Source organism: Ixodes scapularis, unplaced genomic scaffold, assembly GCF_016920785.2.
Source record: "Ixodes scapularis isolate PalLabHiFi unplaced genomic scaffold, ASM1692078v2 PGA_scaffold6__148_contigs__length_123643588, whole genome shotgun sequence".
In the NCBI taxonomy this organism is placed as follows: Eukaryota; Metazoa; Arthropoda; class Arachnida; order Ixodida; family Ixodidae; genus Ixodes; species Ixodes scapularis.
The window spans coordinates 12,770,698-12,791,155 of NW_024609881.1; the positions used below are offsets into that span (position 1 = coordinate 12,770,698).

Genomic DNA, 20,458 nt, shown 5'->3' on the forward strand with positions numbered 1-20,458 from the left:
TATAATATAGAGGCGTTTTCATTTTCATGAAACAAATGTCAGCAATGTTTGCAGTTGTTGCACGTTAAAATTATTTTCTTCTATGTACCGTCACTACACTGGATATAGGAAAATATCTGAACATCTCCATATACGTAACAAAGATGACTTCTTGCCCAGGAAATTACGCATGGTCTTGCAAATGTAAAAAAAGGTTCGTGTACTCACTCTCCATAAAATAAAAAGAGAGATAATTAGTACCACTAGGGTTTTGTCTACAAAAAAAGACGAATGGTAAACTTTTTATACAGAATTGTGGCGTGTCCTTAGTGAAGCAAATGTGCACAATAAACAAATTATTCAAAAATATATAAAACAGGGCAGCTGCCATATACCTGATACCCTAAAAAAAGAGCGCGAAGGAAGCGAGAACATTTTGTCGTGACTTACCAAGCTACCGTTGGGGCAAACTGTCCTTGGCAAAGGCACCATCTTGCTACCATTATCGCATCCCAGCTTGCACGAGCCAGGATACCAAGCAGCAAAACGCTGGAATGCATTGACATATAATGTGTTAAATAAAAATTAAACTAAAGCTATGTACAACTTTAAAAATTTTACAATGTGAATTTAAAGGCCTGCCCTCAAGCAGACAAAAGGAACATGACCCTCACGTTCCTTTTCGCTAAACCTCCCATAACATAAAAGGAGAAAATCACCTCGCATTTTCTCCTCGACAGTTTTCGACTGTTCTTTTGTTTCTTCACCACCTGCTCAATACCTTTGTGAAAGTGTGGGGTGGGTACAATGAAAGTTTGAAAGTAAATCTAGACAAAATGAAAATTTACTATTCCTTTTTTTTTCAGTGCCTTTTTTCTTTAAAACGCATACGATATTTTCTCCGTCAGAGCGAAGCTCCCAAATATCGACTGGATTAATCATGGTTAAGCCCAGTCCGAAGGCGTATTCAATTTACGAGAAGCCCGTCAGGTTTTCTAGGCGTCCGCGACACAGGAGCACGACGTCCTGCGAAGAGAGGGAGCTGCTCAAGGAGAGAAGGTTGCGGGCACACGGAGATTCCCCAAAGGGAAATAAGTCCCGCTGCTTCACGTTCGGTAATCTGCCTGCGCCCTTAAATTGGGGTTTAAAACAAAAACAGAAAAAAACCAAAGCGCTTTATTATTTGAGTAAAACATCTTCATTTGGCCGTCAGATACAGGAATATTGACTTCATTTTTACAGCAAAGCTGTATACCTCTACCAGACGACGAAATTTTCGTGTCGTTGGCGTTGTAAGCAAAAATTTGCCGGCAAACAATTGAAGGCAAAACAGCATATCTCCTTTGAAATCAGGCTTACGGCATACAGCTCAGTATCCGTTTTCGATAAAGAAAACCGCAAAAGAAGCATCACAACCACATGATGGATGATAAGGTGCGTGTGAGCAATAGGAACACCCTCCAACGCGTTCTGGTAAAGACTAAGTTTGGAGGAGCTTCGAAAGGGGTTGCCGTCATTCGAAGCCCTCGTGTGAAGTGCAAACCAAATAATGAATGATAACGGCGCCTGCGAACATCGCGAAACACGTTCCTTCTCCCCGCGTCTGTTTTCGTGTCGGCGTTCTCACGAAAAAAAAACAACAGACTTTAGAACATTGAAGCGAAAAGTACGAACACCAGCATACAACATACAGCACAACATTCGTTTGAATGAAGAATAAGCACAAAACAAGCATCCTGACCCTATATTGAATGTTAAGGAGCTCCTGAAAACAATGCGAAGCACGTAGCGCCCACCACATATGTTCCCGGTGAAGATTACTGTTTGCCAATCATCCTAATCATGCGACGGCAGCTTGCGACGTGGGGAGTGACGTCAGTAGCTTTTCATATATAAAGAAGACCCGGCCTGTACCCCGTTTCACCTTCTGTCCGGACGCAGCGAATGCTACGGGCTATCTGATACCGATCCCGTTCTGTGGACGTGGCCCGTGATACGCTTTCCGCGCGTCGCTGTGCCCCGTCTCTAAGGTCACATGACACTCACACGCCCTCCGATTGGCTGCGATGGCTCGTAACATCTGCTGCAGTTAAACGTAAGACGAAACGGAGTACAGCTACTGATTTCATCGTTGGTGCAGCACCGCGATGAACAGGCCACGCACAGTTAGGACTCCCGAGGAGCAGCGTGAATCCTAGGAGCGGCAAGGGGAAAAGAAATGGCAATACGACCAGCGGCGGCGTGGTGCGACCGGCGGCGGCATTTCGTATAGTGCAGCAATCGTTGCAGTGATGCCACCGCTTCGCTGACCAACCACCTTTACAGCGTGAATTAGAGCCCCAATTTTTTTCTCTTTTTTTTATTTGATGCGCGGACGCTGCACGAAATCATTCTCAAAGTACCGCTGAAGCCCCTCCCCGGAGCGTTACGTCATATAAGAAGTTTTCGGAGTATCCACTCTCGCTATCTTCAGTGCCTATCAAGGCTATGCACGCGCAATCTTGCTATTTTCAAAAACGTCAGAAAAAAACGTCACGACTGCTGTCAGTCTTGACGTTTTGCACGCGCTGCCTACACGAGCGATTCGGGCTTGGCGGCCGATAGGTGCTTCTATGACGTAACGGCTAGTCGGAGGTTTTTGTGTTTTCTCGCGTTTAGTAACATCTTCGGGAAAGCGAACTATTCAAATTCACGGGATAAAAACACTGCAAAATTCACCTCTAACTCTTTTTTTAGAACCCTTCAGCTTCCCTTTAATGCGTCAGCATTACTGCCCTGGTACATAAGCTGACCTTGGACATATGCTGACCTTCGACATTACTGCCCCGGTACATATGCTGACCTTGACTCCTCTGTCGTCGACGACCTCCACTCGGGGGCGCTCAAGGCAACACTTAAAACACAGTTATCATAATCCGGCGTTGAGGTTGGTCTACGGACGTTGTCAGTCCTCTCAAAGCAGCCGGCTTTCACAATGGGCCAGCCGCCCGTCCTGCCATGGTGTCGACGGGCCAACGGAAAAAGCCTGAGAGTGTCGTTCTATCATTCAACAGCCGTTGTGACAAATGGCGAACTGCAGTAGCAATCGCAGGGCTTCGTCTTTCCTGATGCAGTGTCGGTAGTGAAAAAAAAATTATGTGTATTTTGGTTCAACCCCTCTCAAGCCTCTACTTAGTGCCGCAAGTATGATTGTCAAGAAGCCGGAAACTCGCTGATATCGGAGAATAAAAACAAACTATATCCCTCTGCTATGCCTTTGCTAGTGTAAAACTAATCTTTGAGTTTATTTGGAATCTATTCAGCTCCGCATGCTCATCCACAGCTGAAAATGCATTTTGCAGCGTTTATCATGGAAAAAAAAACATAAAAGAAAATATTTGCTGTTGCTATTTTGGCGCTTCTATGCCTGGAAGTTAACGTGACTGATTAATCAATTAGATGATATATTAATGGGTGCCGATTCATCGCATTCACATTTTAATCGATGCCAGCCCTAAGGAAAACCGTTCTCCGCCCTCCCAGAAATAATCCGCGTTGAGTCCTTCTCAGTCATGGCCAAAAATAGCTTTTCGGGTTGGGAGGGAGTACAAACCAGTCGCGTCCGTAACTTTGCCTTGTTTTTTTTCTTTAAACTAAAAATTATTAAAATATAAAGAGCCCTCCCTAAAACAAGCCCCAAAACGAAGTAATCTTGGATTCCGTCCGATCTTCGAGACGTGACAGTCGTCGACACTTTTTGGCTTTGTTATTTTAGATATTTACCAAATAAATTAATTTCGCAAAACGCTGCACCGTGTGGTACGCACAATATATGAGGAAGAGCAAGTCGTCTGCTTCTTGCGCAGGAGTTGGGGCAGAGGCGGTCCCCAACATTGGATCTAGGACTTTAGGGAAGGAGAGGGGGGGGGGGGGGGGATAATTTAGGCACCGGGAGTGACCATGAAACATGAAATCCGCGGAGGACGGAGCCGAGGATATTACGTGGCGGCCGTCGCTACTGTGTCACGTGGTGCCGTCTAAACCGAAAAGAACTCAAACGGACGGCTAACACTCTCCTCTTAAGAGAGATGACAGAACTTGAAATAATCTGTGAGGTGTGGCTGGTGTACATCGTTGAAGTCAACTTGCCACTTCCACTGAACAAGACTGCTTTCGCATTCTTCAAACAAATAGAAAAAAGGAGCGAACAAGCTTTAGAGGGGACGACCCCCCTGATAAATACAAGCTTTACTGTCAGCTTTAGAGTGTGGACGGTGCGTCCATCGCGGTTCTCGGTCCAGGAACAAGTGCCCGAGCTCTCACTAGCACGCGATTGTCACGAGGCTCGCGGCATCGGCTGCTTAGTCCACCTGCCGGTGGCGCCGGTACATAACACCCCCCCCCCCCCCCCCCCCTTAGTATCGTCTTCGAGTTCCGGTGACGTCAAAACGAGGCTATGACGACTGCAGCGCCACCACAGCTGCGTGACGTCATCTCCTGTTGGCGTACAGGAAAGGGCTATTAGTGCGTGAGTTGATCAATGACGGTGGTGGTCGTCAAGCGCACCGTAGAGCTCTGTGAGATTGCGCTAGGTGTTAAATGACCTGTTAATGTGTGATATTATGCTAGTGAAGGAACAAGCGTCACCAATTAGCGCGAAAAAACGAATGACCACCAGAAACCTCAGGTACAGGTACTCGTTTGTGCTCAGAATTTTAAAATATTTTATGCCAAGGAAAGGTTTTTAAAATAAAGACCCTCAAACATTTTCAGTTCAGGAATCTTCCCCTCTTGAATACCTCCTGCTTTCAAGCTTGTTAAATTATTTGTTCCACCTGACGCCAATAGAAATGACGACATGGAAATATCGTCGTGTATTTGCGCCTTATGTACCCCCGTGTTTACGCGATGTGTCACTAACTTGGTAACATTCTGAGTGTTTCCTAAAATATTACTGGTTTTCAAACTAAACCAAGGATTTTAGTAAAAACGGTACTAAATAATTAATCTTCGCGTTATAAAAAAATAGAAAGACCCATCGGATTATCTAGAAATATATTTGTTTTTGATTTTTCGGAAGACTTACACTATATCCAAAGAATTGGCAATATATTTCTCCACCACCATGTAGAAGTTCATTCAAGCACCCAGAAATAGCAGACACAAAACTCTCTGAAAAAAGAAAATGTTATGAAGTAACAAGCAGGCAAGGTGCTTATTGTGAGTTTTAGTATCACCTATACGAGCAAACGGAAGCACTAATAAAAATCCCTGGAGAAGGGGTACAAAGGACAAACATAAATCACAAAACAGAGCAAATCTCAAAACAAATTTTTGAGATTGGCGTTTGTCCTTTGTTCCCTTGTTTGCCTTCTTCAGCGGTTGTTACCGATATTCTTTTTCCAACTCGCTTGCACTTTTGCAATAAGTTCATTATAATAGCATGCTCTGTGCGTTTGCGTGAGCATCGTGTAAAATGCTGGTACCTTCCTAGTACTGTATCCACAAATTTTCCTAATTAAACTTTGATATTTACTTCTACTTTCGTGAGTCATTTCTATTCGTAACAAAATTCAGTTCAAGTTATTCAATAAAACATGTTAATGTCAGATTTGCAAATTAGGCGATTTGCACAAAGCATCCGTAGATATATCGATACACATTATCATCCGCTATTTTTCGCACTACATATTAGCTGAACGTTTAATAACTGATTGCTTAACCCTCTTACAGCTTACAAAATCACAAAATCCCGGCGAGTCGTGACCGCTTTCATTTCCTACGTCCAAGATAATCCAATTCCTCGAACGCGTTTGCAGACGAAAGATTAGCAGTGTAACAGTGCAGCCTGTATGAGGCTCTTAAAAGTGCCCTCAGGAGGTTTCCAAGATAGCCTGAGTGTGGCGCTAACTGATTCTGCTGGCTCTAAGCATTCTAGAAATTCCTAATGCATCAGGATACGCGGCCTATTTCCCTATTAAGAATCCAATCAAACATCGCAACACACCGAAGTTCTTTTCGGCGATGAAAGGAGGATCGTTCCGAAACCAATACCGAAACTGTCAGCAAATGGCAAGCGAGGGATCCTAGCGCCTACCGACCGGTGGAACCGCCAAGTGATATCTCCAATGTACGCGGCTCATTGCCCTTACAGCCCGAACTACGATTCAACGCAGCGCGCGCGCTCGGGAGCTGACGACCGGACACATCACTCCCGCGGAAGACAACAAAATAATATATATATATATATATATACATATAGTGCGTTGTTTTTCACGCGATTATTGCAATATGTTCCTTCTCGGCGGAAAGCTACCATTTTTCGACTACTCTCTTATTCGCTTTTATCATCTACAAAAGCATACACATTTTGTAATAACAGCGTTTGCAATCTCAATGAAATGTGGCGTTTTCATTGGTCCCATGTCGTCCTGGCTGCCGCAACAATGCTCCTTTCATCTTCGGAGAGGACTTGGGTGTGTTCAATCCAGGGTGTCGAACCGGAACCGAACCGAACCGAAAACCGGAACCGAACCGGTATTTTTTCCGGAACTGAACCCGAACCCGAACCGTTATATTGTTATCGCGATGAACCCGAACCGGAACTGAACCGGAAAAAAATAACGGTTACCGGCTCATGTCAAAACGGTTCGGCCACGCGCTGTTGACAATGAATGTGCTATCAATGCCATTTGTTTTTTAAGTGCCGTCAACTGACACACACCTCGCTTACATATTTTTCTTCTCCACTCAGTCTTAGGAATATAAACGCTGCATCCATGAATCTTGACAAACGCTGCATCCATGAATCTTGACTTAGGAACCAGTATTGCGCTGGTCGCGGCTTGCACGGAAAAAAAAAATTAAAAAGCTGTGCAAAAAAAAAAATCGCGTCACGGGATTTTATTTTCCTACAATCTCGTAAATCCTAAATGCTGCTGTGTGCTCATTTCATAACACGTTTCTAGAACGCGCGAGTTCTTGAAGCTTGCTTCCATCGGAATGAGAAAAGAAAAGGCTGTGAGTTTGATAATAATGCATCCGGTTTCGTATAGGCACTTAGAAGCTAACATATTTGTGAGACAGCGAACTCTTCTATTTTAATATTTATCCTATTACGTCCTTCTGGCGTTGCGTTCGGTGAAGTGTTTTTCATATTCCGTATCTTGTTTAATGGAAACTTCTTTAAGGGTCTAATTTGAGTTACCGAAGGCTAGTTCAAATAAAGAAAGCTGTATTTTCTCCACACTGTTCCTTCAATTGCTTACACGCCGAGGTGGCGGGATAGTTAGCGAGTTCTACTTGTAAGTGGGTTTGTAAGGAGGTCGCGGATTTGCAGCTACTGCGTCGGACCCAATTAGATGAAGTCCGAATGCGTAAACGTCGGTGAGGTAACCTTTGAGTGCACATAAGGAAACCATTCCTGGTAGAAATCCCTGAGCCTTACACTACGATGTATCCCGTTTCGTATGTGCTGATTTCAGATGTTTTATTTGTAATTTATTTTGATGTTGCAATTTGTCATTTATAAGTGCCGAACCGGTTCGCGACCGGTTCAGCGCCCCGAACCGGTTCGCGGATCGAATTAATCGAACCGGAACTGAACCGGAACAAAATAAATTTACCTGAACCTGAACCGTAACCGAACCCGTATTCTTTTCGGTTCGACACACTGGTTCAATCTTCGCTTTTTGAAGAGGGAAATCGGCCATCGCTATGATTTACGAATTTCTAGGATGCTTAGAGTCTGCAGAGTGAGTTATCGCCGTATTTAGGCGATCTCAGAAACCTCCTCAAGATACCTTTAAATGATATGCGATGCACTAGTCTTCCTTTTGGTGAGGTGTGTATTAACGCTACTTGTTAGCAGAGTTAGTGGTTTTCTCGCTAAACTTAGCGGTTGTTGGTTCTGTTTAGCGGAATAAATAATTGTTTTGCAGGCAGCGGGATTTTTAGCCGGTTGTATGTAATCTTGGCGGCTTTTTAGAGGTGTAGAAGTTTTATACCGATATAATGTCAACTATGCACCTCTCATATCCCTCTTCAGCCACAGTCGTCATTGCTTACTATCAGTAATGTTCTGGTCAATGAGAGTAACGCCTGTGACGTTATCAAAACATTAAGGCGTCAAATATCGGAACATGCCTCCCTGTTTTGTGCGCGCACGTTTGAACAGCATGAATGTTCCAATGTTCATTTGACGTTTTTGTCTCTGCTTCCTAAAATGGGCCGGGAGAAGTCCGCTCAAAAGTTTAGAGAAGACTGGCTACAAGACCCCAAACTTAAAGACTGGCTACTGGAGGTTCCTGGTGAAGGGGACGAGCCAGGTGCTGCTATCGCAGAACTGAACTATCTGCGAAGCACGTGGATTTCGTCGCGCACGCTGCAACAAAGAAGCATGTTTCGGTTGCTGCATCTTTCTCCTCTGGCAGGCACATGACTCTACGAGCTGAACGGAAGTCTGACCAGTCACGCACTGCTGAAGGGTCCCTTGCCATGTTCGTATGCGCTCACTAGATAATTTTGGCTTCGGGTCACCTGGGTGAACCCTGACGTGTCGTGACAGATTTCTAGTCATAACAAAAGGAAAGATTCCTTTCAGAAGGCAGTGATATTATCTATACTCTTATTATACCTTTGGGCAGGAATTAAAGCAAAACAAAAATTGTAAAAAGAGTCATTTTTGCGCTGTGTTTTGGATTTGGCGGTTTTTAGCGGTTTTGGGGATTCCGAGTGCGGGTTTTCAATTTTTGAGTTGGCAACACTGCTTCTTACAACCTCGTCAGACACCTCGTGTTCTAAAGCATTGGTTGCTATATCCAACGACGATCAGAGAGCAGTGGCGGCATTTAATGAATGGTGTTTCTCAAAGTAAACCTGGCACAAAAATATTTCGGAAGAAAGCAGAAAAAATTGGCATATTTGTTAAATACCTCTATCTTCATACGACTTACCGCCTTGAAATGCTGGTAGAATAAGAACCGCGGCGAAAAGTACGAACAGCATGTTGCTTATATAGCGGTCACAGTCTAACGGAAACGTCCTCCTAAAAGAGAAAGAATAACATGACTACAGCCTCGAAACTCGACAGCGCAATCTTTTTCTCGGAATGTTGAGTGGACGTGTTTAAAGGAGAGCTCCTGCAAAATATTAATGGTCATCGATTCTCATAAAGCATTCAGCGTGAACTCTATAATTACCCCTAAATAAGTCTATGAAATATATCATCAAAATACATATTTTCTTTTGAGAAAACAAAATTTGAAGTTTACACGCCCGAATCACTAACTTTCGCTCTACTGGCAACACTGAGCAGTGGCGGCATTCATTTTGACGTCAAATGTTTTATCAAAGAATAGTCCCTTCCTCTTCAGGTTGGTTGAGACATGTACAACGAGCGCGATGCGTCCGTTGCAACCGGAGCGACCGGAACGACCGCTCTGCGCCGCGCGTACACACACCTGCAACCTCTGCAACAAACGCAGCGGATCGGCAGCACGGCGACCGCTTCTACGCCTGCGTCAGCTGTTTCAGCGGTGCCTCTAAAAAGGGGACGCACTGTTACTCAATGCCGTAACAGAATATAGACAGACAGATTTCTATAGCCTAGAGCTTTATTAATTTTTTTTCATGATAGGCTTGCAGGGTACTGTGGATGAAAAAAAAAAAAAAAGATGGAGTACGCCGTCTTGGACGATCACGGCTCTAATACACGACTTTGCCGATAGTACAAATCTCACCACACGCCTTTTCTACGATTAAAAAAGACGTAATCTTATCAGTAATATAGCATCGTAGAAATATGATTTGGTGATCAGATAGTCGTTGCGAGCATTCAGGACTGCTAACGCTAATCACTTTTCTCCGGTGATGAAAACGCGTGAAAATTCGCATCCTTTATATGGTACGCGGCAGTAATACCTTGAACTTGGGCACACACATGAAATGCGCCAAATAAGAAATCCGGGCAATGTTCGAGGACACAAATGCTTAGAAAGCACCGCCGTAGTCGAAGTAAACAAACACGACGGCACGGGCGTTTCTGCTGTCTTGAGAGTGCCGCCACGACATCGCCGCAAGAATAGGTGGATCTTCCCTTCTAGTACGTGCTGGGTTATCTAGCGACTCACTACGAAAATTCACAGTCAAGGACAGCGCTTTTACGCGGAATGAAGAGCTTTCACCACGCCGTCCACGTCGACGATCACCACCGACGCCATGTTTGCAAATAGAAGGAGCCGGCCCGCGACCGGCATGCAACGCGCGCTACCCATTCACTTCGACGTGTGATTGGTGTTTTGTTGCGGTTGTTTCGGTTGTTTCCAACGCAGCGGGGAAGGTTGGGCTCGCTCCAACTCCTTGCGTCGTGAACGACACGTGCGCGCGCTATGGCAACTGACGGTTGCAGACTTTTGCAACGGTCGTTTCGGTTGTTCCAGTCGTTTTGGTCGCTACGGACGCATGTATGTGAACGGGCCTTTCGTTGTAGCAATTGGAAGTGTGCGACACGGCAGTGGCGCCACGGTGAAGCTCCTCGGAGAAGCATTTCGTGTTGAACGCGACCAGACTGGCATAGCTAGGGTGCCTTCATGTGCGCTTCGCATAGAGTGATGCCAACTGCCTGTTTCTCTTTCCCACACCCTCTTTTACCGCCATTTTGTTCCTCTCATTGTTTCCCCGTGCGCCGGAAAGTGGACTTTGTGTCCTCCGGTCCTCCTATCCGAGGAGGAAAATGCTAATCCTCCCTCCGTGGGTTCCACAACGCTGCTCCGAACTTGTGAGATAAGGTGCTTGTTTCCGGGAGGGTTATAAGCCCCACAGATTATCGCTGAGACCAAAATGGCTGCTGGTTTGTCGGCGAGTGGTATTACAAAGGGTGGCACCACCCTAGCAAAGCGCACGTGAAGGCTCCCGAGCCTAACCCCTCGGGGGTAGGTTTTACGGAGCTGCAAGGCTGCGCCCTCGCAGTCACTGAATTTGAGCTGTCGAAGTTCTTTGGTTTAGCCCGCGGCAAAGTAAACGCATACTTGGGAGCTGCGATGCATCCCCGCACCCAATGAGGGAACGTTTCATAGATATGCTCAATTGAGCAAGAAGCTCAACACACATGCGCGAGATGTGGTGATTTGAATATGTAAGGATGACTTACATCTTCACGAAACATTCCATCTTCAAAAAAAAAAAAGGCTTATCACGCTCAAACCTACCTCGAATTGGGATCGATGGAAAAGAAAACGATGTACGAGGCGCGGCATCTTGTAGAAGGTCTGTTTTCCAGCAGCGAGCACAAATTATTGTGTGCGTAACTCACACTGTATGATGGCCTACTGCTCACTATCGCGACAAACCGCAAAATAACTTCACCCGAAAAAAAAAAAGTTTTGAGAAGCACTTTTCCTCGAAATTCCGACCATCAACCCGACGGCCTTGAAGATGTTAGTAGTCCGAGGCGCAATAACACATTGCGCAATTTCAAGAGGTAGTATTAGCGACACACTCATAGATGGCGCCAGCTGACAGCTCGATTTCTGGCATTTTGGTGGGCCACAAACTTAGTTCAATTTTACCACAATGAGAATCTCAGGCAAAAAAATCTTGTAAGAGATATATTCATAAAGTCTTGGTGTTCAATATTGTGGCGCCTGAATTTGTATTTAGGCCCTGCTTTACTTTTAAATGTTCATGAAGAATGGAACGAAAAGAGGAGCCTTTACAAGCAAGTTTAAGTGCCCTTAGAATAATTTTAACGTTTAGATCGGGAAATGTAGCGCCACAATCTTATTCAGTTTTTTTATAATCTTTCTAATCAAGCCATTTCCAATTCAATCGGTTCGGTGGTTGCTGAGAAAACATATCAAAAAGTTGTCATTAGATGCTGCGGGCAGAGGTGCAATTGGGTACAGCCATGGCCTCCAAGATCCCGAACGCGCGCTTCAGGATCTCGGAGGCCATGGTATCAGCCTCACAAAACGCCGACGCTGTCGTTGATGGCGCTGCCAACCACTGGCTTCCCGTATGGCTTCCCGGGCCCCGTCTAGGTGCCGCACGCTCTCAATAATGAGCTCCAGTTAGCTTTGCCTGCTGTGTCGGGCTTGTGATGTAGAGAGGGGGTTGACACTCTGCTAGGGGGTACTACACCATTGGGAAGGACTGCAGCAGAGTGACACCTAAGCAGTCCATCGCAGACAAGTGTCTGAGATGGAAGTGAGCATTGCTAGTGCGAAGTGTACGCCGGCTCTCACCGTTCACTCGTGGTAGCAAATAGTTCGCGCCCGATTAGCGAATAAAACCTTCGATGCCCTTTTGCTCTTGAAGCGGCAGCTTGGTCTACATGTTGTCGAATTGTGAATGCGGCATTCAAAAACACATGCAAAGGGGAAAAATATTTTTGAAACAAGCTTGAAGGGAAAACAAAAGGAGAAACAATTTTTGGGCTATTCGAACGAATTCGTAGTTGGCGCCTGCGGTAGCTGGCATAGTCTCGTGGCTTTGTCCCCGCCGCCGCAGGAAGTTATTTGGAGCCACTCAGGGGGGGGGGGGCCGCCGCTGAAGTCCAAAGAACCAGAACCCCCAGGCCGGCGCTGCACGCATGACGTGGGGCCGGCACAACGCGGTTCTCCGCGCCGCCGCCCGAAGGGAACATTCCGACGCGCCGGCACCGTCAATTTATGACAGGCGCACAGGTCTATCACGTGGTGCTTGCCCTCTATCCGGTGCTTCCTATGTGCTTTCAAAATTACTTATTATTATTCTTTTTCTTTTTTGCACTTAAAACGCGGAATAATAAGTAGCTTTTACAGTCCATAGCAACCCCTCGAAAGAGCGCAACCCCAACGCCAACTACAAATTCGTTTGACGCCGTAAACGCAGCACTAAAATATGTTTTTCGTTGTAAGTTTGTTTCATGACATTCTTTTTTTTTTTGATTCAGGATGTTTGATATTTTTCTCCTTTCCATACGTCTTTTAGCGGGTGGGGTGCAACATGTGGAGGTTATACAACGGCGGATAAAATGCGAATGGCGAATGGTTTAAAATCCCCCCGTGTTGAACTTGCAACATTTGTTGGCCATTTCTTTTCTCAGAAAAGCTTGACGAAGCTTAATCCATTGTTTTCCACGGACGACCGCGACGGCTTTTGACGCTTGGCGAGGCAGGCTCAAGCTTCCCTTTTGTGCTCATTTTTATAGAACATCTGATGCCAAGGCAAGATGATGGCGGACTGGTAAAGCTGATATTGATATTGTGATATTCTGATACGCAGCCTTGTTTAAAATGAGAAACAAGGCGGAAAAAGACCGACAGATTTTTGTAATATTTTACGAAGGAGATTTTTGTGGACGTCAACCCCAATATTGAATCGATCATTCTTTTTAAGCCAGAAAGACACCAAAGAAATATTAAGATGGCGCTAGCAAAATAAACTGCGAACAAAATATCACTTGCAAAATTTATTTTCCAATGTTTTGACATACCACCCTAGTAAATATTTTGTTTGTTTTATTAAGCAGCACCTTGTAACGTAGGTTCAACATGACAACATCAGACATTACACGTTAGCCCAAAAAAGTATATAAATACGTTCCTCATTACCCATTATCAAAAGGAAGGCGTTACTTAATTTCAAAAGTAGCGAGTTGCTTTTTTAATTACTTTGACGACGAAATACACAACTGCTTTTATGGTTCATTGTTTTATAATTCGTAGCCGTTAAACTTAAGCAGCTGCGTCCCGGAGTTTTTATCAGTCGTTACCCGCTCCCTTAACAAAAGATGTCAGGCAACGCTGAAGCGTGGTTCTACTGACGCGCTCGAAGGAACGGCAGTGTTGTGCTTCAGAAAGAGCTGGTGAATCTGGGATTCCCTGGTCTCTTTTGTTCCCTCTGCTTCTAAAGTTTCGAAGTTGACTTTGGGTTTTGTGCCTTTTTGCGTTGACAACTTCCGGGTTTGCATTCGGTCTGCACACGATTCGAGAAAGTTTAACAAACGAACCTTATTGTCTTCACTGGGTGATGAACATTCCCAGCTATAGAGTGAGACTGACGTGTCCAGCTATAATCGTTGCTATACCCTCATACTGTTTCGTTGTTTTTCGGGTTGTCCACCCGTATTTGTCGCGATAGAAGCCTACTCAGGTTAGAATTGAAATGAGGCTGCTTAAACGTTGTTCTACACGTTGCTCCTCAAAAGTAACAAAATACTCTTCCTTCTTACTTGGTCTTGAAAGTAACTAAGTACAGAACTCATTCCACTTCTACAAAAGTAACTAAATATCTTACTCGATACCGAAAAAAGTAACTATGTAGACGTAACTCGTTCCTAGTAACCCGTCACAAACATGTCTGAACAAAACACTCGAGAAAGCAGGTAAAAAACAATACCAAGATTGAAATGTCTGAAGTTTGTGTCGGCACTTTTACTGGCAGTATCGGGGTTTTGATCATGACTAAATATATACCGGCTCGTTTGCACACTTACATTCAGTTCATTAGCATAAATTGCCTCTTTATTTCCTCAGCTTTCTCTGAGAACAACTTGAAAAGATACGGCGCGTGAGCACGTAATCGTTGTTGCTAATTTAGAAACATTATTTTTTGTTTGTCTATCGTTGGAAAAGAATATGACCCAAAACGGCAGAAACAGAATGAAAACTTAATTAAGTACAAAACGAGCGTGTTTTAAACTGTAATTAAACATGAGGAAGATACATAGAAAGGGGGGACGGACAACGAAGACAACGAAGAAAGTGGAACGATGGAAGTCTTCGTTGTCCGTCCCTTCTTTCTACGTATTTTCCTCATGTTTAATTAAAGCATCAAAACGGATCTCAAAATCGCCACCTACAACAGTCCGTTATTTAAACGAACGGTATTGTGAATTCCATTTGACGAGCACACATTGAACTCTTGCAGACTCTAACAGCGCGGCATTGCGACAAAAACTAATACGAGAGTGTAGCAATTTTGAGGAGAACTTACGTAAGGCTTTCTTGCTTCAAGAGTCTTCAAGAGGCGATTGCTAGTCTGAGGTCTGGAAAGTTTGGTGGCTTATTTATATCCCAGGTTGGAGGCGTGTTCCTCGGAACGGGCGGTTCCATGAGAATTTTCTTGCCAATGGAAACTTTTGAAGCAGGCGAGAGCAGACAAAGATCGCCACCTGTAGACCTTGCCCTTACACTCGATTCGGGGAGCGTTTTCCCGCCTTTAAAATAAATACAACAAACAATCTTTGTCTAAAAATATCTGTTTTTCTTATTCCGTTTTTTTACCGACATTTGCATTTGCGTAATTTTATTTCTTCAACCATGTTTAGTTCTTGTAGTATTTTTCGAAACAACAGCACGATTTATCTCTAAAACATTCTATTCTACGCTGTGTGCACTTTCTAAAGGATCAGACTATGCAGGAATAGAGAAGCGTTTGTTATCGCCAGAGATACCCAGGGTGGCCTTCGAGATAAAGCCGTATCGCGCAGGGCAGTGTAGTTCCTTCGAGTCCCACCACAGACTACGCTACAACCTTATGGAGCAAATGAAGCAACCCCGAAAGTGCATCGTCACGGCGATAGTCGTTCTTAAGCGTTTCTTTGTAAACAAAAAAAAACAATCACGCACATAGAATGCGCCGGAATTGATCTCCTGCGCTGAAGCTTTGAGGGCATCGTTGAGTCCTTCGGTGGCGGGCGATAGAGTGTCCGAGCAGTGTTGCCAGTTTAGCGGTTTTCCCGCTAAAATTGGCGGTTTTCTCATTCGTCTACTTGAAAAAAAAAAAATGAAATGGCCGTTTTGCAGGCTCTTTTGATTTTTAGTGGTTTAAGTCATATGTAGACTTTTTTCTGCTGATCAAAATTTCGTCGCGCTTACATGTATGCATATTAAATACCTCAATTTTTGTGGAAAGATAGAGTCAATTCTGGGCCGTCATATTTGCTTACTTTCACTTGTTCGTCATAGAAATAAAAAGTCTGCCGAAGGCGTCGTGGGCGCACCTTCACGACTTTGAGCCGCCTTGTCCGTATATTTTAGAACGACTTAATATATGCCAGTCCTTAAAGAGTCCCCGAAAAGAACAATAAAACGTTTTTAACAGACTAGTGGGAACACGCGAGTCAAAAAATTAATTTTGCACCGAAAAAAAAATTTAGAGCAATTGAAGCCGCGAGACGCGATTTAGCAGAAGTCACGTCCTTTCAACTTGTTCCCTCTCGGCATTCCGGACGCGTGGAGGAAAAATGGATCCGCTTCGCCTTCACGACCGAGATTGTTTGAGAGTGTAAGAGTGACGGGTCTAGGACAAAATGGTACCGGTCAGAATGGTCCCGGACAAAAGGGTCCCGGACGAAATGCTCAATGACAAAATGGTCCCAAGCTCCAACCCGGACAAAATGGTCCCAGTGAATTTATTAATACTTCGAGAGCTCTTAATAGGACAAAATGTTTTGGTACTTTGAAATTTATTTCGACACACGTTCAAGGATATCAGCGTTTTCATTATAACCATTTGAAACAAAATTTGTAATCCCTTCTATCTATACCATGTAGCTCCATTTCTCAAAGGTTCTTGATTTCTACCGATGCATTCTCAGTCTGCAATAAATATCTTTCTATCGCCAGAACCTGTTTTTAAATTAGCGCTATCGAGCTTCAAAACGATATTCGGTATGATAATTATTATTATGCACGTACTACAGGTTCTTGACGTGGTTTTCTGAAATGAACCTGTCATACCACTGTGTTCCTTTTTTGACAAACAACATCGCTCGGCTTGAACAATGTATATTAAAGAAATCAAAAATTAATTTAGCAAGTATGAGCATATTTATTACATAAACCACTTAAGAGACAAGAAGTCGACGCTTCTGAAGCGGAGGCCTAATACAAAAATTGTATTGATTTGACCCACACCCCTCTAAAAGTCGTTCAGGGACGGAGCCCTTGCACAGAGTTACAAGCCGCTTCTGCAACTCTTTGTAGATTATTTTTGCCCTCTTCTTTGGTGGATGTCTGACATTTTTCTCCGTCATAATCGAAGTGACAGACGATTGTTGAGACTGCAGCGTCGATCGCCCTCCAAGTGGTAAGATGGCAGTGCCCAACCATGCTTGAAAAGTTCCCGTTCCAGGCTTCCGCGAGTTTGTTAGTCCTGTGGTCGCCAGTCATCGTTGCAACGTGCATCTTCCAAATCCTTGAAGAAAATTTAGGTGCACATCTTCGGAGTCTCACCGTTCCATTCCTTGTGAGAACTCTGCGAAACGTACCGGTGACATGGGTACTGTCGAAGTTCGTATCAAGCAAATCTCCCGCTTCTGGAGGAGCTATCTTCCGCAAAAACTCAATGACACGTGCGATGTTGTCCAAAGGAAGGAAGTACATTCATCATGCCAATTCACAGGCGAAAGACGCCGCTCTCCTTATAAAGGGACACTAGAGACAGCTCTTAAATTTTTCGCCATGTGCTCTGGCGAAAATGAAAATAGCGTTCTCTTCCGGTGGCGTCATCTCCGGTACACAGCACGTGCTTGTTGCACGTTTTTTTCGTGCCGCTTTTCATTGAATACAAGTATTGATTCATTGCACATTGGCCGAACCACTTGACTGCAATTTAGTTAAAATAAAAAAGAGTTAGCGTTGTGCTTCAAGAGTATTTCCCGAACTATTTTCTAAGTCTTTAATATCCATCAAGAGTAGAAAATATAGAAAACCTGCAACAGCGAATAAATAATGCCACGCAGGGACCATTTTTTCCAGGTTGGAAGTTGGGACCGTTCTGTCCAGGACCATTTTGTCCGGGACCATTTTGACCGGGACCATTTTGACCGGATCCGCTGACCTAAAAAGCATAACAACATTATAGGTGCGGGAACCTACACTCCGTATCGACCGCCCTCCCACCGTCCCCTCTCTCTCGAAATGATGCAAGGGGTTAGACCAACACCTCCTAGAAGACAAGGCCGTAGTGCTCTTCTCATGACGTCGCAAAGGAAGGCCATCGGGGGCGCGCGTCGAAGCGAATGCAACGCGCGTAGATCGACCGTCGTAACGCGTTTTTAGTCACATACGCGTGTCATATTAGCTAAAATGAAAGCTGCAGATAGCAACGGGTCTAGAAAACATTTAATTACACGAGCAAAATGTTACACCGCTAAATAATCGGTACGAAATGGCACGAGGTATGCGTACAAGACGTCTATCGAAAAATGTGATTGTTTTAAGTCGAAAACATTGAGTCATGCAATTATTGTTGTAGGAATGCATATTTTATACAAAAATACTTTGACAAAATGGCGAGACACGCAGTGATTTTGAAACAGCAAAACAGAACAGTTAAAAATCAGGTAGACATAGTCAACGCGGACAAGGCAAGACAAGCGTTTCTCACGATCATGTAAGCGACGTTATCGCGTGCAGTCACTGAATTCTTGCATCATACCCCGGCCACATGGCAAAATTAATGTAATTTCGATCGAATGACATTATAGGGCCGACAAATCCGCTTGCGGCGCTCGTATAATCACTCGAGACCGCGAGCTGATTAAATCCTATATAACTGAATGAAAATATATTAACGTTTCCCTGTGGCAGGGGTACTAAACTTACTACTTAGTCTACTAATTTACTTCTCCCTATGGGCTCGAGCTGCCTTAGAACAAAACATAACTTATTTTGTATATAATAATACTATCACCTTAATGCAGTTAAGATTCTAGTATAAACGCGGAAAAGGCAATAAAATAACTTTAGTATAAATAAACACAGAACCACAAACAACTCATTTTCAATAATCACACAAACTTGATTTTCATCTTCAAGTGAAAACTAGATTAGCGCGCATATTTACAAATGTCGACGCAACTGCATACGAATAATGACAAGGAACCAAATTGCAATTTATCATGCGATTAAAAAAAAACGATTGCAGCATCTTACTTGCGTCCTACATGAACAAGAAAGCCCATAAATAAGTTGTTTCTCACCTGTCGATCGTATCCATACGTCCCACAATATCCGTGACGAACACATTTGAACACGAACTCCAAGAAGCCTCTCTTTGTCGAGAGAGAGGTCTATCGATTAGTCGACCAGAGTTTTCGTTGGCTGGTTGTCACACGTCACTCAAACCGTAGCAGGACTTGTTTCACGAATGCACGTAAATGCCGTAGTATCAAGCGAACACAAAAAAAAAACTACCCGAGACTACGGTGATGACAGAAATACGACGGGAAACAAGTCTCAAAAGTACCACACACGAGAGCAGCGGCGACGAAAGGCTTAACGTTGTCGACCCATCTCTTGCTGGTGTGCGCTCCCTGCGACAACGACTAGATTTCTTTTCGGTTTGCTTCCCTTCTGAGATGTCTCAGCGTTCCTTTTCAGACAGTCAGCAGCTCACGCACAACGTAAATTTACCAGAATCGGAGCCATGTGGCATCAGCAGCATCGCAGCCGGTCCTTTCGAAAAGTGCGGGGGACTGCGGAACTGCACGTAGTCCCGCGGTTACGGGAATACTCATAAATATAATTTTGGTACTCTCAACCTTGGTAGCGCGTTATATAATACGTTTATATTATATATATAATAAATTGTACAAGACTGCGCCTTTAAAACGTATATTAATGTCGGATAAACGCGCATGAACGAACACCACCGCGCCGCTTGTCAAGGGACATTTTTTTCACGTCGATAGCGTATTCTCACGTAGTTGCGCCATGGACTTCCTTCCTCCGCCATTGTGACGTAACCTCCCGGAGCGCTCTGGCCTTCTTCTCTGGGAGGTGTTGGTTAGACGTCCATAAAACCCAAATATTCTTTCTTTTTTTTTTCTAAATTCGTTGCGGTTTTCACTAGATTTAATTGAATGATTTCCTGGGCCTTATCAACCAAAGCAATTTACTCAAATTTGAAGGGGACAAAGACAATTCCCAAGTTCGGTTTAGCGATTGAAATTGATGTATTCCAGGTAATGTTGACGAAGCTTTACCAGGACATGCTGCTTGCGCGCCACACACATTAATTTTGCATATACACCAATGATCCCGCCTCGACCGGTGACAGCGACACCCGTGAGTGGGAAAAAAGCCAGTTTTACGTGATAGGAGTGTGACACGAACTGAGGGTCGTCAGACGACGTCCGACGCGCGTGCGCAGAACGCTTCTCGGAAAAGGTCCATTGCGTTCTTGCCTTCAAAGATGTTCGGCAGAGCGTCGGGGTCAGGCGAGCCTTCTTCAGGCTCAAACCCATACGTACATACATTGTTCCCAGCACACAACAAGGTATTCGCTCAAACTCGTATGTTTTCATAGCGGGAACCCACCCCTTTGAAATTTCGCTGCGGGGGGAAAGGGCGGTAAGCGAAAGGAACAGCTGCGACGAGCGCTGTTCGTGAAAGCCGACGGCTACACATGAGTGCGGCATGGTGCAACAGCGCGAGTCAGTTGCTTCGGCGCTTCGAGTATTCCGCAAACCGTGAACAAACAAGAGAACAATCAACACGTCAGGCGATTG

At 44.4% G+C, this 20,458-nt stretch overlaps 1 pseudogene; it reads right to left on the bottom strand.

Moving 5' to 3' along the window:
• Positions 1-447: 447 nt before the first annotated feature.
• Positions 448-15,262, bottom strand: LOC120849320 (annotated as a pseudogene).
• Positions 15,263-20,458: the final 5,196 nt, after the last annotated feature.